This window comes from Piliocolobus tephrosceles, chromosome X (assembly GCF_002776525.5).
Source record: "Piliocolobus tephrosceles isolate RC106 chromosome X, ASM277652v3, whole genome shotgun sequence".
Classification (NCBI taxonomy): domain Eukaryota; kingdom Metazoa; phylum Chordata; class Mammalia; order Primates; family Cercopithecidae; genus Piliocolobus; species Piliocolobus tephrosceles.
This window is the reverse complement of record NC_045455.1, coordinates 92,364,284-92,373,131: the sequence shown is the minus strand read 5'-3', so window position 1 is coordinate 92,373,131 and position 8,848 is coordinate 92,364,284. Positions and strand designations below refer to the sequence as shown.

Here is an 8,848-nt window from a genome sequence, read left to right as displayed (position 1 = left end):
CTTCACAATATAGCAGAATTTAGTTTCTGCTTTGATACCTGTAATGAATAACCAAATAATCCCAGAAGACCATGAGTTTTAACAAAAGATTAGCAGTTCCTAAAACCTAGTATGTGTTCACTGAAGTACACAAATAAACCTCTTTTTCTGATTTAGTCCAAAATAAAATATGACCAGGAATGAGTGCTTGGATTCATTCAATAGCTCACAATAGCATCTATCTCTGGATATCAGTGCTGATTTCCTATCCATATCTCCTCTTGATGGTATGAAAATATTTTCTCCAAAATAATAGTGATGCAATACCTTGACAATGAATCAGAAAAGTAAATCAAAAAACTTCAGGTTCAAAAACCATTGGCCAAAATTATTTCCTAAAATTCATTTTTACCCCATAATCACCAAGAAAACATTTTTTTCTTAGGACTTTGAAAGAACCTGGCAAACTTTCAGTACACAAAGCAATAGGATTACCTCTCGTCCTCCTGCTCCCCATTAGCTCTCTAGGCTAACTTATTCTCTGTAACGGCAAGCTTGTACTCTTTGACCCAGGTACATCTTCCATTTCCTCCCCCTCCCCAACCCTGGTAACCACCTTTCTAAGCTGTTTCTGTGTATTTGACTTTTTTTTAAGATTCTTCATAAAAGTAAGATCATACAGTATTTTTCTTTCTACGTCAAAACATCATGTTGTACACCTTAACTTTATAAAAATAAAAAAAGAATCTGGAAATACATGTAACATACACTTAAACGTTTCAGATTTCAGATTCATGGGCTGAGCTCAATTTTGGTTAAAGAGAGCACAATGCACTTAATAATGATTCATCCCTCCTTCGTTGGCATTCCCACTGATTTATTTTAAAAAATAGTCACTGTGACCAACAGGCCCAGAAGATATATGTGACTATTTCCCCTCGATATGCAGGTGGTTGAACTGTCTGAACTTCACACTCTTTTCACAGCCCAACTATTCCCCCAGGCACAACCGTGGACCCTGGGCCCGTAACAGCATGCTGCCATAGGGGCAAGTGTGATCCCTGTAACTGTATCTCCGGCCAGGGTCCTAGTAACACCCCCTCCACACCCACCCTTGCCTGTATTCCAGCTTCGGCTGCATGGTTTCAAGATTCAGGGAAGCCCTGGGAATAAACCATAGGATGGAATCATTCAGCAAGTCCCTTAAGCTAAGTGTTTTTAATGCTACTTGGCTTATTCCAGGTTCTTAAGTTACATTCACTCCCAGTGTGCTGTTCTGGCCGTGGGTGGCCTGGGTAAGTCACCAGCAGCCCCAGCTCCACTGCACAAACTGGCCTCTGACAAAGAGCTACTCCCTGCCCCGCTCTCTGTGGTGGGGAGAGGTCGAGAGCTCCCTCCTGGTCACAGGGAACAAACAGGCCAAACTGTGATCTCAGCGCATTAAACACGTTCCTAGGTTGGAACTCAGTTTCTGTGGCATACTCACATTTCACCTAAGAGACCAACCAAACAGTTTCATAACTTATGTACACACACGCACACAGCAAGAAAGAATAATTAACAAATCACCTTCTATATTTGAAGCAAATAAGCTCGTGGATAAGAAACACATTATGCCTTTATGACGAATCATTAGTAAATAAAACTGATTTTGGATTTTGGCAGTATATTTTAAATTTTGTATATGGCCCAAATTCATAACAAGAATGAACACATAAATCATTAATTACCAAAAAACATCTAGCTTTTGTGTTTGAAATAACAGGTATTGATATATATTGAGCGACTGTAATGTATCAAACACTGTTGTAAGTGCTTTGCTTTTATCCACACAGTAGCTGGATGGGATAAATGAAGACCTCAAGGGACAGAGAAATTATGTGACTTTTCCAGGGTCTCATAGCCAGCAAGCTGACGACCTTGGATTTGACCATCAGTCTGATTCCACAAACCAAACTGAAACAATATGTCCAAAACCCATCACAAAAGAGTGTTTGGGAAACAGTAACTGCTCCAGGCCTGTTTGCTACTATGATAGTAATACTACTAAAATTGCAAGGAAAAGAATTATTGCTGCTACTTTTGTAACCATTTGTGCAAAGAAACAGGATACTCAACTTGACTGAACTAGAAAAACAAATATGGCCTGTGTCTTTTGGCATAATTTATCCCCCCCCACCCAACATTTATTAACTTTCCAATTTTGACATTGTTCATTTGAAATTGTGAACCTCTGGGCTGATAAAATATTTAAATATTTTAAGTTATGAGGATTTGGGGAAAAATTCAAAGTGAATTATTTACTAAAGCTATTTGGACAATAAGATATTCTTATAAATGGAGTCCGATTTTTAGTCTCTTTAAGAAAGTTTATAAGTTGTTCAATATTACTTTCAATATTAAACTTATATTGATTACTTGTAAGTCAAAGATACACATCACTAAGTGGAATTTTCATCAATCAGAAAAATATTTCATATATCATAGGAAGAAAGTCTCTAAAATATATGGTAAAGAGAAAATGTTTTTACTCATTGCGAAAAATCACAAGCTTTGGGCCTGAAAGAGCTGGCTTTGGAATTCTCATTATAGATATGTCCCTGGGAAGGTTTACACAACCTCGAGTGTCCATTTTCTTGCTTTTGAAAGGCTGACTGTGTAGATTATATGAGATAATGCATTTAAAGCTCCAAGCATGTCTGGCATATCGTGTGCACCCAGTAAGTGCTAGTTTGAAATAGTCCTATATTTTTGAGGGTAAGGAACTTTTCCATGGGAAGAAGACACAGCAGTGACACATCTCGCTAGGCAGTGTTCATGGCAGTTGTTCAGTCAGAAGCATAACTTCTCAATTTTCTTTCATTTTGCTGTGGGCAGGAGCAACTGTGTAGGAAGGGTGTGAACTCTGAACATGGACTGGTGTGGCTGTCAGGAGAGTGGGTGAAGGTTGGAGAGGCTAAGAGTGGTGTGAAAAATGCTACCTGGCTGGCTGAGACCCAAGGTGCTGCAGAGCAGCCCAGGATGTGCAGGTCACATGGCTGTCTGGGAGGCATAAAACTTGGATTCCAGGCCCAGGCATCTCACTGGGTTCCCCCGCTCCTCCATCCACCACCGTGGCACACACACCGCTCGGTGTGCACGCGTCTCAGCACAGTCCTGGAAGACTTCTGTCCCGGGTCTGCAGAGAGAATGCAGATTGGCCATGGGTCCTCATGAGGGTACCACACTGTCTCGTGAGCAGTCAGATTTGGACTAAGGCTGCGAAACAGGGGATGGAGTGTAAAAGATGGACAGAGCTTTGTGGGCATTAAGAATTAGGTGCATGACAGAAAACAGAGCACTGTGAAGAATGAGAGGTGGACGCGTGTTCTAGAGAAGACACAGGAGGCGGGGGCTCAGAGGATGCTCTGTGAGCTGAGCCCTTCCACTAGGCTTCTGCAGCTTCCGGTCACTTCCGCTGTCCATCTACTTCTGAAAATCGGAGTGAATTATACTCTCCTACTTATAATTCCCACTAAGAATGTTTGTGAGAACATTATGTTTGTTTTTTGTTTGAGACAGAGTCTCATTCTGTCACCCAGGCTGGAGTGCAGTGGCGCAATCTCGGCTCACTGCAACCTCCACCTCCCAGGTTCAAGTAATTCTCCTGCCTCAGCCTCCCAAGTAGCTGGGACTACAGGAACCCACCCCCACAGTCAGCTAATTTTTGGATTTTTCATACAGACAGAGTTTCTCCATGTTGGTCAGGCCGGTCTCGAAATCCTGACGGTCAGATGATCCATCCACCTCGGCCTCCCAAAGTGCTGGGATTACAGGTGTGAGCCACCGTGCCCAGCCTGTATTTTATTACACATCCCATCCATACAAAGAACTTCCCTAGCAATAAACAACTACCTCTTAATTTGTTAATAGTTTTGCTTTTATTGCTTCAGATTATTTAATGGATGTTTATTGTGTTTCAGACCGATAGCAGAGAAAACAAAGATTTTGCTGGAAATAAAAAGGTGTGTGAGACATTGCCCTGATAATCTGAGACCTGTCAGTCCAGTGTAGAAATCGGAGTCAAATACAGAAATAACGAGCACAGAAGTGGAAATCTGCACAGACTGTTATGGAAGCGGGTGAGGGTGGGGTCCCAAAACCAGTTCATCAGTCCAGGGTGGTCAGGAGGCATTTTTAACTTATTTTAAGTAAAGGGAAAAAAACGGGGGGAGGGCAGGGACATCAGAGACAACTTAGGCCAATCCCTTTTTCTTCATTTAGTGTTAGGTGTTATAACATAGTTGATGGACTTACCAGAAGAAGGGAGGTACAAAGAAGACAAACAGAGGAGAGAGAAATTTCCAGCACAGCGTGTCCAAAGTGACACATGGCCATGTGCTGCACAGACGCAGAAATCCCAGACCTGGTAGTGGTCACAGAGCATTACACACAAAAAACAGGCCTGCAAAAAAAAGCAAAACACTCTGCACATCATTCCTTTGCCCAGTTTAAAATGGCATTTATTTGACGGCTGTCTTAGTCTGACTACCAGACGCTGTGTGTCCTGGTGGCTGTGGCTGAGTCAACGAAGGACGCTCAGCTCCCAGCTCCTGCCTGATGTTTTAGCCACACAGCACTTAACCATGCAGGGAGCCCATAAGGTCCTGCAAGAAAGTTACTCTCACGCCCAAAACAACAGCGGTAAGGCTTGCTCTGTTTCTCTTATTTGTCTAATTTCGCACATTAAAATATCTAGACCTGGAGCTCCCTTTATTTTCTCTAATAGTTTCAGTCACTGTGTATTCCAACACGGGCTACAGAAAATAATAAACACAGAATCACAAGTGTATGACAAGAAGGAGGTTGCTATAGACCAGTTCTACTTTTCCCACGAACTTCTTTCAGTCTCTCTCGAACCCCAAAGCCTTCCCCAGACACTTAACTACGTATATATGTGTCTGCATATATATACATACACATACACGTATATATACACAAATACGTATACACATACATATACATACACGTGTGTGTGAACATAACACCTATATAATCATCACACTCGGGGTGTTTATATTATAACTAAATGCAATAACTTCAACATTATTTAGAAACACTCATTAGTGCCTCACTCATATTGCTCCAAAATTGCTCAGAATACAGAATTAATGACTTTCACAAATGAAGAAATGGAGCATTTGAGTTATTGACATGTGTTCAACCAACCACTCTAAAGTAGAGGTGGGGAAAGAATTAATGATTTTTTTACTCTGCCTTTTGTCTGTTTCTCTATGCTCTGTGAAGGAAGGAGCCTGCCCTCTCCTATACATAGGTGTATTTTGTGTTTCCCCTTGACTCCTAGGTAGAGCTGGTTCTGTTCAATACCCCTTCACAATAATGATCACAAAGATTAAGAGTGAGCCTTTTGGAAGACCCAGTGCTATTTCCATAGAGAAATCTATCTTGTGATGTGGGACATTTTTGTTTCCATTACAAAAATGACAGCTCGTGGCTGTGAAAACAGCTGATGAGACGTTTTAATAGTGTTGTGTGAGCTCCAGATAATGGTGCCATTAATCTTAGCATCATTCAGATTTGAGCAGTCTCTAGCAGGTCATCTGCTGCGTTGTGAGTGTTTGATTTCATTATTTTTGAGCCATCCCTCATTCGATGAGAGGCGGTACAATCGCAGGTATCGTCCAAGGCGGCCTTCTCCGTAAATAATCACTCAGTGACTCCTGTCCCACAGCTCCTGGGCTCTCTATCAGCTCTCTGGGTCTCCCTGCCTTAGAGGCAGGCTGAACTCTGCTGCCCGTGGGTTACCATGCAACAGGAGCTGGGACCAGTGCAGAGTACCCAAGTGTATCTGGTCACGGGGGACTAAAGAGCAAAGGTATTTGTACTCTATGTTCTCTGTCCGTCCTTGGAATTTTTCATCAATTTTTTCACTTACCCTGAATCCATTCTGGAATTTGAAACACGTAATAATGATGCCATGTAAAGGAATTATTGCAGATGTCTACATGATCCCTTTGAAACAATCCTTTACATTTTAGAGAAATATCTTCCTTTGAAGAAGAGATGCCCATAAGGGCCTATTGGCTCCTACTGACCTACATATTTTTGATTTCCTAATATCATACTTCAGGCCCACTTTTGGCGATCCGCCAGGAGTTTGGAGTGGAGAGACTTTGAGTTAGATACTTTCAGACAATAAATTTTATCTGACAAGTCAAGCACTTGCTTTTATTACCATGTCTCGTTTTCCCAGGCATATACACTTTACAGAGTCAAAGGGCCTCTCCACTACCCAGCCCTGGGTAGTACCATGTGCTCTTTGTAAAACTTTCTTTAAGTGAATTAAAATGAGACCATTTTTTTCTAATTACATTGTATGTGGAAAATTTACCTTTTAAAGTCAATGCCTACAAATTTCTGAGGCAAATGCCACTAATAAGAATATTCATCAAGCCATCTTTATACCATTCAAATTTTATGTGTAACTGTTTGACTGTTTTTATACAATGCTATCAAATCAGTTTTCTTCCTCTCATACAAATATCGTTGCTGATGGAGGGAAGGACAGCCCAGGGTGTTTTAATTAGTTCAGCGATTTAAAGGTCATCCCCTTTATGTGTTTGTAAGTATTAAAAAGCTTTTCTGGATTATACTCTTATGGTACTGTAATCTTACTGCAGAGAAAAAGCCTATCATAGTATCCTTTATCCCAGTGGAGAACACATTTTACACTGCTGGCTACAATTAATTGCCTTTCACTGTGCAAACCTGAAAGAGAGATTGAAAATTTATATTACCTGATGCCAGGCAATGGGGGACGTGCCTTGTGAGGTATCACATTAAAACAGCAAAATGAAAACCACTGGCTGCCCCTCTCATACTGAAGCTATTCATTCCCTTGGCTCTTCAGCAACATTTCCAAGCCCCATTTCTCTCTGCGTTCTTTTTGCTGCAGAATGTGTATGAAGGAGAGCTTGTGCCTGTGTCCTGTCTCCTGTTTATGCCTTCATTCATTTCATAAGGAAATCATGGGTTTCTGGCCTCCCCCAGCCACTGCGTTTGTAGCGCTGTTGTGAAAAAGCCAAGCATGCCTAAATCCTGGCCCGACCACTTTCGAATTCTGAGACACTGGGCAGCCAACTGACTTCACTTCTCTGTGTCCGATTTTCCCTGTCTGTCAAACAGGGACCCTAACAGTGCTTACCTCATATGGTTACAGACAGAAGATGGAGAAAGTGGTTTTACTTTCTAGGAATGCAGAAATGCAATGGGCACACGTTTATGTTTGTGTGTGTGTGCTTTAAGATTTTCCTAAGGGTTTTTACGTACATGATCTCACTGTATCCTCCTGCTAGCTTTGCAAGGTAGTTAAGTATTATCTTTATTCTATTCAAGAACTGAGGAAACTGAGGCCAGAAAAGGGTCACAGGTGAGCCTGACATCCCCCCGTGTCCCTCAGTACGTGGTAGCACTCCTAGACACAGTTTCACAAAACCCATCTCGCAGAGAATTACCTAATGACAAAAAAACATATTAAAGCTAGCAGCCATCAGCCTATAGTCTTGGAGTCATATTCTTGTTTGTGGTAGACAACTGTTTGTGGGTTCTCTGAACTGCCTGGCCAACTACTTTGATACAAATGCACTGAGGCCAGAAATCCCAGTACTAACAACCCTTCCTTGAAGTAAAGCATTGACCTTTTCCTCTAATATTTGTCAACAATGTGCATAGACCTATAAGTGGGAGCATTTTTAGTCTATAATGCTTCAAAGTGCGTGATTCATCAGCCTAGTTCTTGAAAGGAAAAAGCTGGATAGAAAGATCTGGAGTCTAGGGAAAAGAGAAGTGTCATGAAGAGAAGCAGAAGGCAGTGGTGTCAGCCCTGTAGCATGTTAGTCGCCTTGACTTTTCAGCCTCAGGGGAAGCCCTACAGGCTACCGATGGTAGCATGTGTCGCCCGGAGTCAGAGGGAAGTCAGCAAAACACGCCCAGTTCAGCATTCCAGACACAGTCCTCAAGGCTTGTTATCTGACCTAATTGGATCTGTTGAGTTTAATTTACACTTTTATTTTTTTATTTTTATTTTTTATTATACTTTAAGTTCTAGGGTACATGTGCACAATGTGCAGGTTTGTTACATACGTATACATGTGCCATGTTGGTGTGCTGCACCCATTAACTTGTCATTTACATTAGGTATATCTCCTAATGCTATCCCTCTCCCCCGCTCCGCCACAATAGGACCCGGTGTGTGATGTTCCCCTTCCTGTGTCCAAGTGTTCTCATTGTTCAATTCCCACCTATGAGTGAGAACATGCGGGGTTTGGTTTTCTGTTCTTGCGATAGTTTGCTGAGAATGATGGTTTCCAGCTGCATCCATGTCCCTACAAAGGACCCAACTGGATCTGCTGAATCTAATTTACACTTTTATTAGTAAAAGCAAAGCCACCGCCCCTTCTGGGTGTGTGCATAAACCTACACTTGCGTCTTGATTGATGCTGATCCTTTTAGGATAGCACCAAAGGAGGCTTGAACTTCTCTACTTTTTTTTTTTTTATTTAATGAGGTGCTAAACATACAGTTTAATTATAAGCACTTAAATTACAGTGATGTCAGTGTCTTTGCTGCTGAGGGACACCCAAGGAGGAGACTGTCCGACCTGGAGTGGTTCTCATTCCATAGGAACACATGGGCTCAGCACAGGGGCGTGTGGAAGTGGCAGGGGGACCTTTAGGTAATGTCTAGGAATAGCTGGCTTCCATTCGAGATTTTGTGGAAAGAACAAAGCAAGACAATAGAAATTTCTGGAAAGGTGAGGAGTAGTAGTTTAATAGACACAACAAAGATTATTGCTGTGTGTATGAACTCT

At 41.8% G+C, this 8,848-nt stretch overlaps 1 pseudogene; it reads right to left on the bottom strand.

The window, feature by feature from the left end:
* Nucleotides 1-1,187: 1,187 nt before the first annotated feature.
* The window catches only part of LOC111525025, a 59,880-nt pseudogene continuing 52,219 nt past the window's right edge, over nt 1,188-8,848 (bottom strand).